The following is a 20,425-nucleotide window of genomic DNA, read 5'->3' on the forward strand; positions in this document are numbered from 1 at the left end:
CAGAGCTTGCTAGTCGAACTTCAAGCGGCTTTGGCAGTCTAGGTCTATTTGGGGCTCTATCAGTTGATTCTCTAACGTACTTATAATTAGGGATTAGCTTTGATGTAAGTACTCTTGATATGACTCTCAAGCCTAATTCCTCCCTACGGATAAATAGAGGGGGAAAACCTGACTCAATATATAGGCTTTCTACTGGAGAAGTTCTATAGGCTCCCGTACAAATACGTAAAGCCATATTATGGAAAACATCTAATTTCTGCAGTGTTGTCTTGCATGCACAACCATAAACTTGACAACCATAATCAATTTTGCTTAGGCATAAAACCTGGTACATCCTCAAAAGGGTGATTCGATCTGCCCCCCAATTAAAATTAGACACAACTTTAAGAATATTAAAGTTCATGAACATGTTGAGTAAAAGTTAATTTTTTATCAAATGTAACACCTAGATACTTAATGCTATCTTCATAAGGTAAAATCGAATCGTTTAAAAACAGTGTAGGGATCTCTTCCACTCTTCTTAATCGACAAAATCTTATAGCTTTGGTTTTTTCTGCTGAAAATTTGAATCCTTTAGAACTGGCCCATGATGTTGAAGCATTAATAGCAGTCTGGATCATTTGACAAGCTTCGACAGCTGTAGACTTACTACAGATTATTGCATAATCATCAGCAAAGGCCAGACCATGCACCCCGACAGGAACTTGTTCTAATAGACCGTTGACAGCTACATTAAAGAGTGTTGGACTAAGGACGCTTCCCTGAGGTAACCCTTCTTCTTGAGGGTAAGCAGAAGAAATGTAAGAGCCCACTCTTACTTTCAGGTAACGTTCTGTCAAAAAATCTTTAAGACAATAGAACAAATTACCCACAATACCCCACTCAACAAGTTGCATAAGGATACCCCCTCGCCAGGTAGTGTCGTAGGCTTTTTCTAGGTCAAAGAACACTGCAACAGTCTGGTTTTGCACAGCAAAAGCATTCTGTATCTCCCGAGTAAGGAACATCAAAGGGTCAGAAGTACTTCTATTTTTCCTAAAGCCAAACTGCCGATTAGATAAAAGATTCTTTGAATCCAAATACCACACAAGTCGAGCATTGACCATCCTCTCATAAATCTTGCTAACACAACTGGTTAGAGCAATAGGCCTATAGTTCTTAGGAAGGAAGGAATCTTTAAAAGGTTTTAAAACAGGTACAATAATCGATATCTTCCAAGACTCGTGAAGTTCCTGAAAGCCAAAAAATGTTTAAAATGTCTAAAAGAAATTGTTTTGTACTTCTAGGCAAACTAAAAATCATTGAGTACAGTGTATCATCTTCCCCAGGAGATGTTGGGGAAGATAACGAGATTGCACGATCTAATTCTTTCATGGTGAAAGGAAGATTATACGACTCTGAATTTGAACTAACAGCAGGAACAACCGTGGTACCGTCCCTAATATTCCTGAATGCAGTAGAGTAATGTAGGGTACTAGATATATTGGAGAAATGTCTACCAAAGGTTTCTGCAACTTCTCCAGAATCAGATATGAGTAAGCCATCAATTTTCAATATAGGCAAGGGAGGTGGAGAAAATTTCCCTTGCAGCTTTCGGATTCTGTTCCAGACTAATGACATAGGCGAATCATATTTTAATTCGCTTATATATCTGATAAACGATTCCCTCTTTGCTTGCTTAAATGTTTTCTTTTGCTTAGCAAGAGCTCTTTTATATATAATTTTATTTACCAAGCAAGGATATCTACGATATCTCTTGTAGCAAGTTCTTGTTATCTTTCGGCTCAAGGCGCATGCATCACTCCACCAAGGTACTAGAGGACGACAAGGTTTACCAGAAGTTCGAGGAATAGACAGCATGGCACCACACAGCAATATATTGATTAAATACTCATAAGCAGATGTTGGGCTCTGAAAATCAGTTATCTCTTTATCAACTTCAGTAGATTTTTTGAAAAATCCCCAGTCAGCCTCCCCTACTTTCCATTTTGGTAAACATGGAGATGGAATATTTTTCATATACTTTAAGTGAATGGGCCAATGATCACTGCCATGATCATTCTGGTCTACTACCCACTGATAATCTAACCTCAAAGACGAAGAGGAAATAGTGAGGTCAATGGCTGAATCAGTATTGTGAAAAACATCATGTCTTGTAGGGGAACCATCATTCATTAAAGTGATGTCATTTAAGTCAAGCAGCTGTTCTATTATTAAACCCAACCGGTCGCAGTTTGGCTTTCCCCAGAGGGTGTGCTTGGCATTAAAATTTCCCATCAAAATGAAAGGTTTAGGAAGTTAGTCTATCAGTGTCTGTAGATCGTTTAATTCTAGCTGACGGGGATTACCCTGCGCATCCTGCAATCTACTTACTAATGATGGATCAAGGTAGAGAGAACAAATTGTGATCCATTTATAATTAAAAATTTGGACTGCTCAAGCCTGCAACACAGTGTTCAATTGAACAACCCTGTGATTAACAGACTTGCGGACTATGATGCCTGTGCCTCCCTGAGCACGTACACCTATCAGGAGTGGAGACCTGTGAAATGAATAATTAAAACCAAAGTTGGGGGTGTGCTCTCCCAACTTTGTCTCTTGTAGACACATCGCAGATAAATCATGTTCCCTAAACAGAACCCGAACTTGCTCTCTATTTGGTATAAATCCACGGATGTTCCATTGCATGAGAGCCATTATTTAGAGGAGGGGATCTTAAAATTCTCTACTAATTTAGGAATCTGATTCCTAGTGAGAGAGATCTTTTCAGTTTTTCCAGTACTATTTGACCTAGATCTAGGTGTTACAGATTTTTTAGAAGATGGGCCTTCACTTGCCCTTTCAGTTTTACTTTTGTTTTTCCTATGGTGGCTGAGTGACCGTGAATGAGGCGAAGAGGGAGAACGGGCCCTCTTCTGACGAATAAAGAGGGCCTCCATCTCCTCACGGTCATCTCCACGGTGCACTGTAATGTCAAGATCAGGTGAGGGCTCAATGTCAGGCAATGTCCCTGACAGAGAGAAATCGTCAACATATTGAGACTTGGCTTGAACCCTTGAACCAACAGGGTCCCCTGGCTTGACCAGAGTCTCTGCAACATGGGAAACCCCACCAGGGGGGGCATGAGAAGCCCCACCAGGGGGGCATGGGAAGCCCCACCAGGGGGGCCATGGGAGGCACCACCAGAGGGGGCATGGGAGGCCCCACCAGGGGGGGCACGGAAAGCCCCAACAGGGGGGCATGGGGTACCCCACTAGAGGGGGTGTGGGAAGCCCCACCAGCGGGGCACCGAGGAGCCCCACCAGAAGGGGCACTAGAAGAAGCAGCATTCAATTGTTGTGCCTTCAAGGCATCCGAATACGTTTTCCTGCCCAACAGCTTCTTGGCCTGTCCCACACTGATGTGTTCATCAAGAGATTTTAGTAATGCATCTTGTTCTTTCTTGAATGCACTACATTTCTTATCACGGGCTCGATGTTCACCCTTACAGTTTACGCAAATTAATGGTCCAGAACAGTCCTCGTGCTCAGGTTGGCCACACGATTCACTGAGTTTATTTCTGGTTCAAACGTTAGAGGAGTGTCCAAAACCAAAACATTTAAAGCACTGGAGCACTCTCGGTCTATAAGGACGAACTTTCATGATTTCACTATCAAGAATAATTTCAGATGGCAGAGAAGAACTTTTAAATGTTAAAATAAGCATCGATGAGCGGGGCACTTTAAAAACCTTCCAAACCACATCCGGACACATTTCCAAAATTTCCTCCTCATCCATTTCATGTAAATCTTCATTGAATATAACACCCTTTGCGTAACTAAAATTATAGTGAGGTTTTACCTCTTTTATCATACCCTCGGGATCAAGCTTTAAATTTAGGAGCATTATCGATTGAATATCTGTCTTGGTATGAACTAAAAAACTATTATGCCCAAAGCGAGTTAATTCAGGACTCCCAACATTGCCGATCTTCTGGCTTACCAACCTCTTCACTTTGAAGAGGTTGCCTTTCTCTCCATGAGTTGTAATAATTAACCACTTAGCTGGGTCTGGTGATCTGGAGGTTTTACTTATTTTACTAGTATCTTTAGTTTCATTAGGTGGTCTATAAAACTCAAGATACCTAGGGACCTCTTCTGCCTCTACAAGTCCAACACTCAATGAATCTGATCTGAACTCTCTGTAGGCTCTGTGAGCTTCCGATTCATTATTGAAAAATACCCAGAATTCAAAAAAACAATAATTTTTGCCAAGTCTATTCCTTAATTCTTTTACTTTACCAAATTTACAAAATTCATTATATACCGTTTCATAATTCCAGTCTAAAGGGACTGGTTTCACATACAAAATGTTTGTAACAAGGAGGTCCTTTGAAAAAGGCTCCAAAGTCACAATGGAGGAATTACCAGAATTTTCCTTGTCCATATCCTTGCCTAAGTCGTCAACAGAAGGTTTTAATGTCTCCATAAGACGTAGAATTGATGATTCATCCACCATGGAGCCACATTTAGAGGACAGTGTTATCCCATACAGGGCTGCCCTAGGGGTACCACCCAGATATACACCCCACCCTCAGTGCTTAAGGCGTCATGATGTCCGTCGAGATCAGACCCAGCACTAAGAGCAGGGTTTGACATCTAAACTTTCCCCTCGCTCGACCATGTTAGGTACTCGAGTTCTACGGGTGAGGTGCCATGCCAACCATCCTCACCCTTCATCAAATCCAATGAACAAGTCCAAATCATGTCCAAAACCAATCCAAACGTCATCAACATGAAATCCGTACCTTATAGGGGGAGGAAGCAAAAGGATGAAAAGTTTTAGTAAAAGGAAAAGGGCGGACTCATTTAGTTGGATCAACAGCTGGGCACCAAGGTCCAGCAAGAAAGCAGTTCCCACCAGGCATCAGGGCCCAGCTTCTGAACCCTAAGCCCCCCATCCTCGGCAAGGCTTCAGCATCTGTGTGTGATGTAGAGGAAGGCTCAGAAAAGGAGGTTGTTGTGGAAGGTGGGTGATGTAGAGGAAGGCAGAAAAGACGGTTGTTGTGGAAGGTGGGTGATGTAGAGGAAGGCTCAAAAAAGGAGGTTGTTGTGGAAGGTGGGTGATATAGAGGAAGGCTCAGAAAAGACGGTTGTTGTGGAAGGTGGGTGATGTAGAGGAAGGCTCAGAAAAGGAGGTTGTGAATGAAGGTGGGTGATGTACATGAAGGCTTACAAAAGGAGGTTGATGTGCAAGGTGGGTGATGTAGAGGAAGGCTCAGAAAAGGAAGTTGTTGTGGAAGGTGGGTGATGTAGAGGAATGCTCAGAAAAGGAAGTTGTGTTGGAAGGTGGGTGATGTAGAGGAAGGCTCAGAAAAGGAGGTTGTGTATGAAGGTGGGTGATGTAGAGGAAGGCTCAGAAAAGGAGGTTGTTGTGGAAGGTGGGTGATGTAGAGGAAAGATCAGAAAAGGAGGTTGTTGTGGAAGGTGAGTGATGTAGAGTAAGGCTCAGAAAAGGAGGTTGTTGTGGAAAGTGGGTTATGTAGAGGAAGGCTCAGAAAAGGAGGTTGTTGTGGAAAGTGGGTTATGTAGAGGAAGGCTCAGAAAAGGAGGTTGTTGTCGAAGGTGGGTGATGGTGAGGAAGGCTTAGAAAAGGAGGTTGTTGTGGAAGATGGGTGATGTATAGGAAAGCTCAGGAAAGAAGGTTGTGTATGAAGGTGGGTGATGTAAAAGAAGGCTCAGAAAAGGAGGTTGTTGTGTAAGTTGGGTGGTATAGAAGAAGGATAAGAAAAGGTAGTGGTTGTGGAAGGTGGGTGATTTAGAGGAAGGCTCAAAAAAGGAGGTTGTGTTGGAAGCTGGGTGATGTAGTGGAAGACACAGAAAAGGAGGTTGTGTTGGAAGGTGGGTGGCGCAGATGAAAGCTCAGAAAAGGAGGTTGTTTTGAAAATTGAGTGATGTAGAGAAAGGCTCAGAAAAGAAGGTTGTTTTTGAAGGTGGCTTATGTTGAGGAAGGCTCAGAAAAGGAAGTTGTGTTGGAGGGTGGGTGGTGTATAGGAAGGCTCAGAAAAGGAGGTTGTGTTGGAAGGTGGGTGGTTTAGAAGAAGCATCAGAAAAGGAAGTTGTTGTGGAAAGTAGGTGGTGCAGAGGAAGGGTCAGAAAATGAGGTTGTGCTGGAAGGTGGGAGATGAAGAGAAAGGCTCAGAAAAGGAGGTTGTGTTGTAGGTGGATGATGTAGAGGAAGGCTCAGAAAAGGAGGTAGTGTTAGAAAGTGGGTGATATAGAGGAAGGATCAGAAAAGAAGATTGTTGTGGAAGGTGGGTGATATAGAGGAAGGCTCAGAAAAGGAGTTTGTTGTGGACGGTGGGTGTTGTAGAGGAAGGCTCAGAAAAGGAGGTTGTGTTGTCGGGTGGGTGTTGTAGAGGAAGGCTAAAAAAAGGAGATTTTTGTGGAAGATGGGTGGTGTAGAGAAAGGATAAAAAAGAAGGTTGTGTTAGAAGGTGAGTGATTTAAGGAGGGTTCTGAAAAGGAGGTTGTTGTGAAAGGTGGGTGACGTAGGTGAAGGGTCAGAAATGGAGGTTGTTTTGGTAGGTGGGTGATGTAGAGGAAAGCTCATAAAAGAAGGTAATTGTGGAAGGTGGGTGATGTAGAGTAAGGCTCAGAAATGGAGGTTGTTGTGGAAGGTTGGTGTTGATGTGGAGGAAGGCTAAAAAAAGAAGGTTGTTGTGGAAGTTGGGTGATGTAGAGGAAGGCTCAGAAAAGGAGGTTGTTGTAGAAGGTGTGTTGTTTAGAAGGATAAGAAAAGGAGGATATTTTGGAAGGTGGGTGATGTAGAAGAAGGCTCAGAAAAGAAGGTTGTGGAAGGTGGTTGATTTAGTGGTAGGCTCAGGAATGTCGGTTGTTGTGGAAGGTGGGTGGTGTGGAGGAAGGCTAAGAAAAGGAGGTTGTTGTGGAAGGAGATTGTGATGGAAAGTGTGGTGATATAGCAGAAGGCTCAGAAAAGAAGGTTTAGTTGGAAGGTGGGTGATGTAGAGGAATGCTCGGAAAAGGAGGTTGTTGTGGAAGGTGGGTGGTGTAGAGGAAGGTTCAGAAAACAAGGTTGTTGTGGATGGTGGGAGATGTATAGAAAAAGACACAGAAAAGGAGTTTGTTGTTGAAAGTGGGTGGTGTAGACAAAGGCTCATAAACGGGGGTTATTGTGGAAGGTGGATGATGTACAGGAATGCTAAGAAAAGGAGGTTGATGTTTAAGGTGGGTGGTGTAGAGGAAGGTTAAGAAATCGAGGTTTTTGTGAAAGATGTAGAGGAAAACTCAGAAAAGGAGATTGTGTTGGAATGTGGGTGATGTAGAGGAAGGCTGAGAAAAGGAGGTTGTTGTGGAAGGTGGGTGATGTAGAGAAGGCTCAGATAATGAGGTTATTGTGGATGGTGGGTGATGTAGAGGAAGGCTCAGAAAAGGAGATTGTTGTGGATGGTGGGTGATGTAGAGGAAGGCTCAGAAAAGGAGGTTGTGTTTGAAGGTGGGTGATGTAGATGAAGGCTGAGAGAAGAAGTTTGTTGTGGAAGGTGGGTGATGTAGAGGAAGGCATAGAAAAGAATATTGTTGTGGAAGGTGGGTGATGTAAAGGAAGTTTCAGAAAAGGAGGTTGTGTGGATGGTGGGTGATGTAGAAAAAGGCTTAGGAAAGGAGGTTGTGTTGGAAGGTGGGTGATGTAGTGGAAGGTTTAGAAAAGGATGTTGTTGTGGAAAGTGGGTGGTGTAGAGGAAGGCTCAGAAAACGAGGTTGTATTTGAAGGTGGGAGATGTAAAGGAAGGCTCAGAAAAGAAGGTTGTTGTGGAAGGTGGGTGATGTTGAGGAAGGCCCAGAAAAGATGGTTGTTGTGGAAGATGGGTGATGTAGAGGTAGGCTCAGAAAAGGAGGTAGTTGGGGAAGGTGGATGATGTAGAGGAGGGCTCAGAAAAGGAGGTTGTTGTAAAAGGTGGGTTATTTAGAAGGATGTGAAAAGGAGGTTGTTTTGGAAAGTGGGTGATGTAGAGTAAGGTTCAGAAAAGGCGGTTATTGTCGAAGGAGGGTGATGTAGAGGAATTTTCAGAAAAGGAGGTTGTTCGGGAAGGTGGGTGATATAGAGAAAGACTCAGGAAAAGAGGTTGTGTGTGAAGGTAGGTGATGTAGAGGAAGGCTCAGAAAAGGAGGTTGTTGTGAAAGGTGGGTGGTGTAAAGGAAGAATTAGAAAAGGAAGTGGTTGTCTGAGATTTCCTCTACATCACCTTCCACAAAATCCTCGTTTTCTTAGCCTTCCTCTACATCACCCAACTTAAACAACAACCTCCTTTTCTGGGCCTTCGTCTACATCACCCACTTTCCAACACAACCTCCTTTTCTAAGCCTTCCTCTATATAACCTACCTTCCACAACAACCTCCTTTTCTGAGCCTTCGTCTACATCACCCACTTTCATGCACAACCTCCTTTTTTGAGCCTTCCTCTACATCATCCACCTTCCACAACAATCTCCTTTTCTGAGCCTTCCACTACATCACCCACCTTCCAAAAAACCTCCTTTTCTGGGCCTTTCTCTACATCACCCACCTTCATACACAACCTCCTTTTACGAGTCTTACTCTACATTACCAACCTTCCACAATAATCTCCTCTTCTGGGCCTTCCTCTACATCCCAACATTCCACAACAACCTCCTTTTCTGATCTTTCCTCTACATCACCCACCTTCCACAACAAACTCCTTTTCTGAGACTTCCTCTACATCACCCACCTTACACAACAACCTTCTTTTCTGAGCCTTCCTGTACATCACCCACCTTCCAAAAAGCCTCCTTTTCTGAGCCTTCCTTTATATCACCCACTTTCCAACAAAATCTCCCTTTCTGAGCCTTCCTCTACATCACCCACCTTCCAATAAAACTTCCTTTTCTGAGCCTTCTTTTATATCACCCACTTTCCAACAAAATCTCCCTTTCTGAGCCTTCCTCTACATCATCCACCTTCCAAACCAATCTCGTTTTCTGAGCCTTCCTCTACACCACCCACCTTCCAAAAGAATCTCCTTTTCTGAGACTACATCTAAATCACCCACCTTCCAACACAACCTCCTTTTCTAAGCCTACCTCTACATCACCCAACTTCCAACAAAACCTTTTTATCTAAGCCTTCCTCTACAAAACACACCTTCGACATCAACCTCCTTTTCTGAACCTTCCTCTAAACTACCCACCTTCCAAAATAATCTCCTTTTCTGAGATTTCCTCTACATCACCCACCTTCCACAACAACCGCCTTTTCTCAGCCTTCCTCTAAACCACCCACCTTCCACAACAACCTCCATTTCTGAGTCTTCGTCTACATCGCCCACCTTCCAACACAACCTCCTATTCTGAGCCTTCCTCTACATCATCCACCTTCCACTAAAACATCCTTTTATGAGCTTTCCTCTACACCACCCATCTTCCAAAACAATCTCTTTTTCTGAGCCTTCCTCTACATCACCCACCTTCCAACACAATCCCCTTTTTTTAGCCTTCCTCTACATCACCCACCTTCCAACACAACCTCCTTTTCTGAGTCTTCCTCTACACCACATACCTTCCAAAACAATCTCCTTTTATGAGCCTTCCTCTACATCACCCACCTTCCAACATAACCTCCTTTTCTGAGCCTTCCTTTACATCACCCACCTTCCACAACAACCTCCTTTGCTGAGTCTTCCTCTACACCACATACCTTCCAAAACAATCTCCTTTTATGAGCCTTCCTCTACATCATACACCTTCCAACAAAACCTCCTTTTCAGAGCCTTCCTCTACATCACCCACCTTCATACACAACCTCCTTTTCATAGCCATCCTATACATAACCCAGCTTCCACAACAACCACCTTTTCTGAGCCTTCCTCCACTTCACCCACCTTCCAACACAGACTCCTTTTCTGAGCCTTCCTCTACATAACCAACTTTCGACAAAAACTTCCATTTCTGAGATTTCCTCTACTTCAGCTTCCACAAAAACCTCGTTTTCTTAGCATTCCTTCACACCACCCACCTTAAACAACATCCTCCTTTTCTGTGACTTCCTCTAAATCACCCACCTTCCAACACAACCTCGTTTTCTAAGACTTCCTCTACATCACCCACCTTCCACAACAACCTCCTTTTTCTTAGCCTTCCTCTACACCACCACCCTTCCAACACAACCTCCTTTTCTGGGCCTTCCTCAACATCACCCACCTTCAACAGCAACCTCCTTTTCTAATCCTTAATATACATCACCCACCTTCCACAACAACCTTCTTTTCTGAGCCTTCCTCTACATCACACACTTCCACAACAACTTCCTTTTTTCAGACTTCCTCTGAACTACCCAACTTCCAACACAACCTCCTTTTCCTAGTCTTCCTCTTCACCACCCACCTTCCACAACAACCTCTTTTTCCCAGCCTTCCTCTACATCATACACCTTCCATAAAAACCGCCATTTCTGATCCTTCCTATACATCACCCACCTTCATACACAACCTCCTTTTCTGTGCCGACCTCTACATCATCAACCTTCCACAACAACCCCCTTTTCTGAGCCTTAATCTACATCAAACACCTTCCAATACAACCTCTTTTTCTGAGTCTTCCTCTACACCACGTACCTTCCAAAACAATCTCCTTTTATGAGCCTTCCTCTACATCACCCACCTTCCACAACAACTTCCTTTTCTAAGCACTCCTTTATATCACCCACCTTCCAACACAACCTCCTATTCTGATTTCCTCTACACTACCCACCTTCCAAAAAAAAATCTCCTTTTCTGAGCCTTCATCTACATCACCCACCTTCCACAACAACTTCCTTTTCTAAGCACTCCTTTATATCACCCACCTTCCAACACAACCTCCTATTCTGAGCCTTCCTTTACATCACCCACATTCCACAACAACCTACTTTTCTAAGCATTCTTGTACACCTTCCACAACAACCTCCTTTTCTGAGCCTTCTTCTACATAACCCACCTTCCAATACAACTTCCTTTTCTGAGCTTTCCTCTACATCAACCACCTTCCAACACAGCCTCCTTTTCCGATTCTACCTCTACACTACTCAATTTATAAAATAATCTACTTTTGTGAGCCTTCCTTTACATATCCCACCTTCCACAACAACCTCCTTTTCTGAGCCTTCCTCTACATTACCCTCCTTCCAAAAAAATCTCCTTTTCTCAGCCTTCCTCTACATTACCCACCTTCCAAAAAAAAATCTCCTTTTCTGAGCCTTCCTCTACATCACCCACCTTCCACAACAACCACATTTTCTGAGCCTTCCTCTACACCACCCACCTTCCACAACAACCATCTTTTCCGAAACTTCCCTTACATCTCCACCTTCCACAAGAACTCCCTTTTCTCAGTCTTCCTCTACATCACCCACCTTCCAACACAACTTCCTTTTCTGCCCCTTCCTCTACATCACCCATCATCTACAACAATCTCCTTTTCTGAGCTTTCCTCTACATCACCCACCATCCACAATAACCTCCTTTTCTTACACTTCCTCTACATCTCCCACCTTCCATCACAACCTCCTTTTCTGAGCCTCCCTCTACCTCACCCACCTTCCATTACAACCTCCAGTTCTGAGCATTCCTCTACATCAGCCACCTTCCAACACAACCTCCTTTTCTGACTCTTCCTCTACATCACCCACCTTCCAACACAACTTCCTTTTCTGCCCCTTCCTCTACATCACCCATCATCTACAACAATCTCCTTTTCTGAGCCTTCCTCTACATTCCCCCCCAATCCCAATAAACCTCCTCTTATACTTACCCTTCCTCTACATCTCCCACCTTCCATCCACAACCTCCTTTTCTGAGCCTCCCTCTACTCCCTCACCTTTTCCCACTTATTCCCATTTACACCTCCAGTTTTCTGAGCATTCCTCTACAATCAGCCACCTTCCAACCACAACCTCCTTTTCTTGACTCTTCCTCTTAATCACCGCACCTCACCTTACATTGTTCGAAGACTTCTTTATCTGAATCTTCCTCTACATCACCCACCATCCACAACAACTTCCTTTTCTGAGCCTTCTTCTACACCACCCACCTTCCACAGTAACCTCTTTTTCTTAGACTTCCTCTACATCACCCACCTTCCATAAAAACCTCCTTTTATGAGCCTTCCTCTACATCACCCACCATCCACAAAAAACCTCCTTTTCTGAGCCTTCCTCTACGTCACCCACCTTCCACTAAACCTCCCTTTCTGAACCTTCCTCTCCACCACTCACCTTCCAACACATACTCATTTTCTAAGCCTTCCTCTACATCACTCAATTGCTAACACAACCTCACCCACCTTCAAACATAACCTCCTTTTCTGAGCCTTCCTCTACATCACCCACCTTCCACAACCACCACCTTTTCTGATACTTCTTCCACACAACCCACCTTAAAAAAACAATCTCCTTATCCGAGTCTTCCTCTACATCACCCACCTTCAAAACAACCACCTTTTCTGAACCTCCCTCTACATCACCCATCTTCCAACACAACCTCCTTTTCTGAGCCTATCTTTATATCACATACCTTCTAACGCCGTCCCTTTCGAGCCTTCATCAACATCACCCACTTTCTACAACAACCTCCTTTTCTGAGTCTTCGTTTGTATCACCCACTTTCCACAACAACCTTCTTTCCTAAGCCTTCCTCAACATAACCCACCTTCCAACACAACATCCATTTTGAGCCTTCATCTACATCACCCACCTTCCAACACAACCTCCTTTTCTGAGATTTAATCTATTTCACACATCTTCAAACACAACCTCCTATTCTGAGCCTTCTTCTACATCACCTACCTTCCACAACAACCTCCTTTTCTGAGCCTTCCTCTAAATCACCCACCTTCCATAGCAACCTCTTTTTCTGAGCTTTCCTCTAAAATCAACCACCTTCCACAACCTCCTTTTTTTAGCCTTCCTCTACATCACTCACCTTCCAACATAACCTCCTTTTCTAAGCCTTTCTCTATATCACCCACCTTCCAACACCCTCCTATTCTGACCCTTCTTCTACAACACCCACCTTTTGCAACAATCTCCTTTTCTGACCCTTCCTCTACATTACCCACCTTCCAACACAACCTCCTTTTCTAAGCCTTCCTCTACATCATCCACCTTTCACAACAATCTCCTTTTCTGAGCCTTCCTCTACATTCCCACCTTCCGACACAACTTCATTTTCTAAGTTTTCCTCTACATCACCCACCTTCTAACACAACCTCCTTTTTCTAAGCCTTCCTCTACATCATCCACCTTACAAAAGATTCCCTTTTTCTTATCCTTCCTCTATAACACCAATCTTCCACAACAATCTCTTTTTCTGAGCTTTCATCTACATCATCCACCTTCCAACACAACTTCCCTATTTGAGCCTTCCTATACATCACCCACTTTCCAAATCAACCTCTTTTTCTGAGCTTTCCTCTACATCATCCACCTTCCACCACATCCTCCTTTACTGAGCCTTCATCTACACCACCCAACTTCCACAACAACCTCCTTTTCTGAGCCTTCCTCTACATCACCAACCTTCTTAAAAAAACCACCTTTTCTAAGCCTTCCTCTTTATCACTCATCTTCAACAACAACCTCCTTTACTGAGCCTTCCTCTATATCACCCACCTTTCACAACAAATTCCTTTTTAGAGCCTTCCTGTACATCACACACCTTCCAACACAACATCCTTTTCTGAGCCTTCCTCTACATCACCGACCTTTCACAGCAAGTTCCTTTTCTGATCCTTTCTGTACATCACACACCTTCCAACACAACCTCCTTTTCTGAGCCTTCCTCTACATCACCCACCTTCCACAACAACCTTCTTTTCTGAACCTTCCTCTACATCACCAACGTTCCACAACAATATCTTTTTTTAACCCTTCCTCTACATCACTCACCTTCAACAAAAACCTCCTTTTCTGAGTCTTAATCTACACCACCCACATTCCAAAAAAGCCTCCATTTCTGATCCTTCATCTACACCACCCACCTTCCACACAACCTTCTTTAATGATCCTTTCTCAACACTTCAAACATCCATCTCCTTTTTTGAGCCTTCCTCTACACCACTCACCATCCAACACAACTTCCTTATATGAGCCTTTCTCTATATCACACACCTTCCACCACAACCTCCTTTTCTGAGCCATCCTCTACACCACCCACCTTCTATAACAACTCATCTAAATCACCCAACTTTCACAACAACCTCCTTTTCTGAGCCTTACTCTACATCACCCACCTTCCAACACAACCTCCTTTTCTGATCCTTCCTTTATATCACCTACCTTCCACAACAACCTCCTATCCTGAGCCTTCCTCTACATCACCCCCCTTCAAAAAAATCCTCCTTTTCTAAGCCTTCCTCTTCATCACTCATCTTCCACTACAACCTCCTTTTCTTAGCCTTCCTCTACACCACCCACCTGTAAACACAACCTCCTTTTCTGACCCTTCCTCTACATCACTCACCTTCCACAACAACCTCCTTTTCTGAACCTTCCTCTAAGCCACCCACCTTCCAACAGTACCTCATTTTCTGAGCCATCCTCTACATCACCCACCTTCCAACACAAACTCCTTTCCTATGCCTTCCTCTACATCACCCACCTTCCACAACAACCTCTTTTCTGGGCCTTCCTCAACATCACCCACCTTCAAAAACAACTTCCTTTTCTGAGCCTTCGTCTACATCACCCACCTTCCAACACAACCTCCTTTTCTGAGTCTTCCTCTATATCACCCACATTCCAACATAATCTTCTTTTCTAAGCATTCCTCTACATCACCAACCTTCCAACACAACCTTCTTTTCTGAGCCTTCCTCTAAATCTTCCACCATCCAACACAACTTCCTTTTCTGAGCCTTCCTCTACATCACCCACCTTCCACAAAACCCTCCTTTTATTAGCCATCCTCTAAATCACCCACCTTCCAACACAACCTCCTTTTCTAAGCCTTAATCTACATCACCTATATTCCACAACAACCTCCTTTTTTAGCCTTCCTCTACACCATCCACCTTCCAACACAACCTCCTTTTCTGGCCCTTCGTCTACATCACTCACCTTACAACACAACCTCCTTTTCTAAGTCTTTCTCTACATCACCAATCTTGTAACACAACCTCCTTTTCTGAGCATTCCTCTACATCACCTGCCTCCCAACACAACCTCCTTTTATGAATTTTCCTCTACATCACCCGACTTCCAACACAACCTTCTTTTCTTAGCCTTCCTCTACACCACCCACCTTCTACAACAACCTCCTTTTCTGAGCCTTCCTCTACAGCACCCACCTTACATAACAACCTCCTTTTCTGAACCTTCCTCTACACAACCCACCTTACGCAACAACCACCTTTTTTGAGTCTACCTCTACATCACACTCCTTCCACAACAACCTTTTTTTCTAAGACTTCGTCTACACCACCCACCTTCAACAACAACCTTCTTTTCTGAGCCTTCCTATACACCACCAACCTTCCAACACAACCTTCTTGTCTGAGCCTTCCTCTACATCACCCACATTCCAACACAAACTCTTTTTCTGAGCCTTCCTTTACATCACCTATCTTCCACAGCAACATCCTATTCTGAGCATTCCTCTACGTCTCCCACCTTCACTCATGACCTCCTTTTCTGAGCCTTCTTCTACATCACCCACCTTCCACAACAATCTCCTTTTCTGAACCTTTTTCTACACCACCCACCTTCCACAACAACCTCCTATTCTGAGCCTTCCTCTACATCACCTACCTTCTAACATAACCTCGTTTTCTGAGCCTTCCTCTACATCTCCCACCTTCCAACACAACTTCCATATTCTGAGCCTTATTCCTTAAAAACATTGCCCCACCTTTCCAATGAACAACCAACCTTTTCTTGCGCCTTAAATATTCTACCATTCGCCCACCTCCATGACAACCACCTTTTCTGAGCCTTCCCCTACATCTCCTGCCTTCCACAACAACCTACTATTCTGAGCCTTCCTCTACATCACCTACCTTCTAACATAACCTCGTTTTCTGAGCCTTCCTCTACATCTCCCACCTTCCAACACAACTTCCTATTCTGAGCCTTATTCTACATCGCCCACCTTCCATGACAACCACCTTTTCTGAGCCTTCCCCTACATCTCCTGCCTTCCACAACAACCTCCTATTCTGAGCCTTCCTCTACATCACGTACCTTCTAACATAAACTCGTTTTCTGAGCCTCCTCTAACTCTCAGCCCTCCAACACAAACCTCCTATTCTGAGCTTCCTTTCCTTACATCATCCACCTTACCAACACAACCTTCCTATTTGACCTTTGACCTTCCTTTACATCATCCACCTTCCAACACAACTTCCTTTTCTGAGCATTCCTCTACATCACCCACCTTCCACAACAACCTCCTTTTCTGAGCCTTCCTCTACATCTCCCACTTTCCACAACAACCTCCTTTTCTGAGCCTTCCTCTACACCACCCACCTTCCACAACAATCTACTTTTCTGAGCCTTCCTCTACACCACCCACCTTCCAACACAACCTCCTTTTCTGAGCCTTTCTCCATATCACCCACCTTCAACACAACCTCCTTTTCTGAGCCTTACTCTATATCACCCACCTTCCAACACAACATCCTTTTCTGAGCCTTCCTCTACATCACCCAATTACCAGCACAACCTCCTTTTATGAGCCTTCCTCTACATCACCCACCTTCAAACATAACCTCCTTTTTTTAGCCTTACTCTACATCACCCACCTTCCAAAACCACCACCTTTTCTGATACTTCTTCCACGCCACCCACCTTAAAAAATCAATCTCCTTCTACAACAACCTCCATTACTGAGTATTCCTTTGTATCACCCACCTTCCAACACAACCTCCTTTTCTGAGCCTTCATCTACATTACCCACCTTCCAACACAACCTCCTTTTCTTAGCCTTACTCTATTTCACCCATCTTCAAACACAACCTCCTATTCTGAGCCTTCCTCTACATCACCCACCTTTCACAACAACCTCCTTTTCTGAGCCTTCCTCTACATCACCCACCTTCCAAAAGCACATCCTTTTCTGAGCCTTCCTATACATCACCTACCTTCCACAACAACCTCCTTTTCTGAGCCTTCCTCTACATCACCCACCTTCCATAACAATCGCCTTTTCTGAGCCTTCTTCTACATCACCCACCTTCCAACACCCTCCCTTTTTGAGCCTTCCTCTACATCACTCACCTTCCAACACAACCTCCTTTTCTAAGCCTTCTTCTACATCACCCACCTTCCAACACCCTCCCTTTTTGAGCCTTCCTCTACATCACTCACCTTCCAAAATAACCTCCTTTTCTGAGCCTTACTCTACATAACCCAGCTTCCAACACAACCTCCTTTTCTGAGCATTCCTCTACATCACCCACCTTCCAATACACCCTCCTTTTCTGACCCTTCCTCTACCCCGTCTACCTTCCACAACAATCTCCTTTTTTTAGCATTCCTCTACACCACCTACCTTCCAAAACAACCTCCTTTTATTAGCCTTCCTTTAAACCACCTACTTTCCACAACAACTTTCCTTTCTGAGCCTTCCTCTATACCACCCACCATTCAACACAACCTCCTTTTTTGAGCGTTACTCTACACCACCCACCTTCCAATAACCTCATTTTCTGAACCTTCCTCTAAATCACCCGCCTTCTAACACGACCTTTTTTCTGAGCCTTCCTCCACATTACCACCTTCCAACACAACCTCCTTTTCTGAGCCTTCCACTACATCACTCACCTTCAAACACAACCTCCAATTCTGAGCCGTCCTCTAAATCCCCCACTTTCCAACACAACCTCCTATTCTAAGTATTCCTCTACACCACCCACCTTCCACAATATCCTCCTTTTCTGACCCTTTCTCTACATCACCCACTTTCCAACACAACCTCCTTTTTTGAGCCTTTCTCTAAATCACCCACATTTAACAACCTCCTCCTTTTCTGAGCCTTCCTCAACATCACCCACCTTCCAACACAAACTCCTTTTCTGAGCATTCCTCTACACCACCCACCTTCCACAATAACCTCCTTTTCTGAGCCTTCCTCTACATCACCCACCTTCCACAACCACCACCTATCCTGATACTTCTTCCACACCACCCACCTTAAAAAAACCATCTCCTTACTCGAGCCTTCCTCTATATCACCCACCTTCAAAACAACCTCCTTTTCTGAACCTTCCCCTAAATTCACCATTTTCCAACACAACCTTCTTTTTCTGAGCGTTTCTCTAAATCACCCACATTTAACAACCTCCTCCTTTTCTTAGCCTTCCTCTACCTCACCCACCTTCCAACACAAACTCCTTTTCTGAGCATTCCTCTACACTACCCACCTTCCACAATAACCTCCTTTTCTGAGCCTTTCTCTACATCACGCACTTTCCAGCACAACCTCCTTTTCTGATCCTTTCTCTACATCACCCACCTTTCACAACAATCTTTTTTACTGAGCCGTCCTCTACATCACACACCTTCCACAACAACCTCCTTTTCTAAGTTTTCCTCTACATCATCCAACTTCCAACACAACCTCCTTTTCTAAGCCTTCCTTTACATCATCCACCTTTCACAACAATCTCCTTTTCTGAGCCTTCCTCTACATTCTCACGTTCCGACACAACCTCCTTTTCTAAGTTTTCCTCTACATCACCCACCTTCCAACACAACCTCCTTTTCTAAACCTTCCTCTACATCATCCACCTTCCACAAGAATCCCTTTTTCTGATCCTTCCTCTATATTACCCATCTTTCACAACAATCTCCTTTTCTGAGACTTCATCTACATCACCCACTTTCCAACACAACTTCCCTTTCTGAGCCTTCCTCTACATCACCCAACTTCCACAACAACCTCTTGTTCTGAGCCTTCCTCTACATCACCCACCTTCCACCACATCCTCCTTTACTGAGTCTTCATCTACACCACCCAAATTCCACAACAACATCCTTTCCTGAGCCTTCCTCTGCATCACCCACCTTCTAAAAAAACCTCCTTTTCTAAGCCTTCCTCTTCATCACTCATCTTCCACAACAACCTCCTTTTCTGAGCCTTCCTCTACATCACTCACTTTCCAACACAACCCCCTTTTCTGAGCCTTCCTCTACATCACCCACCTTTCACAACAAGTTCCTTTTCTGAGCCTTCCTGTACATCACACACCTTCCAACACAACCTCCTTTTCTGAGCCTTCCTTTACATCACCCATCTTCCATAACGGTATCCTTTTCTGAGCCTTCCTCTACTTCTCCCATCTTCACACATGACCTCCTTTTCTGAGCCTTCTTCTACATCACCTACCTTCCACAACAATCTCCTTTTCTGAACCTTTTTCTACACCACCCACCTTCCACAACAACCTCCTATTCTGAGCCTTTCTCTACATCACCTACCTTCTAACATAACCTCGTTTTCTGAGCCTTCCTCTACATCTCCCACCTTCCAACACAACCTCCTATTCTGAGCCTTCTTCTACATCACCCACCTTCCATCACAACCACCTTTTCTGAGCCTTCCCCTACATCTCCCACCTTCCACAACAACCTCCTATTCTGAGCCTTCCTCTACATCACATACCTTCTAACATAACCTCGTTTTCTGAGCCTTCCTCTACATCTCCCCCCTCCCAACACAACCTCCTATTCTGAGCCTTCTTCTACATCATCCACCTTCCAACACAACCTCCTATTCGGAGCCTTCCTCTACATCACCCACCTTCCAACACAACTTTCTTTTCTGAGCCTTCCTCTACATCACCTTCCTTCCACAACAACCTCCTTTTCCGAGCCTTCCTCTACATCACCCACCTTCCACAACAACCTCCTTTTCTGAGCCTTCCTCTACACCACCCACCTTCCACAACAATCTACTTTTCTGATCCTTCCTCTACACCACCCTCCTTCCAACACAACCTCCTTTTCTAAGCCTTTCTCCATATCACCCACCTTCAAACACAACTTCCTTTTCTGAGCCTTACTCCACATCACCCACCTTCCAACACAACCTCCTTTTCTGAGCCTTACTCTATATCACACACCTTCCAACACAACATCCTTTTCTGAGCCTTCCTCTACATCACCAATTACCAGCACAACCTCCTTTTATCCCTCTTACGCTGATTGGACGTATTTTACGTCGACATTTTTTGTCTCCCGTGTGCCGACTGGACGTATTTTACTTTGACTTACAAAAGTTTTTTTTAAAATTCGCGGAAAAATACTTATAGGCCTACCAGCCTAAAACTTTTGAATCACGCGCCTTGGGGGATGCTGGGAGTTCACGGATCAAGGTGTTGTTTTGTTTACAATCGTTACGCAGGCGCGCAGGCGCGCAAGCGCGAATTTCTTTCTTGCC

Source organism: Macrobrachium nipponense, chromosome 15 (genome assembly GCF_015104395.2).
Source record: "Macrobrachium nipponense isolate FS-2020 chromosome 15, ASM1510439v2, whole genome shotgun sequence".
In the NCBI taxonomy this organism is placed as follows: Eukaryota; Metazoa; Arthropoda; class Malacostraca; order Decapoda; family Palaemonidae; genus Macrobrachium; species Macrobrachium nipponense.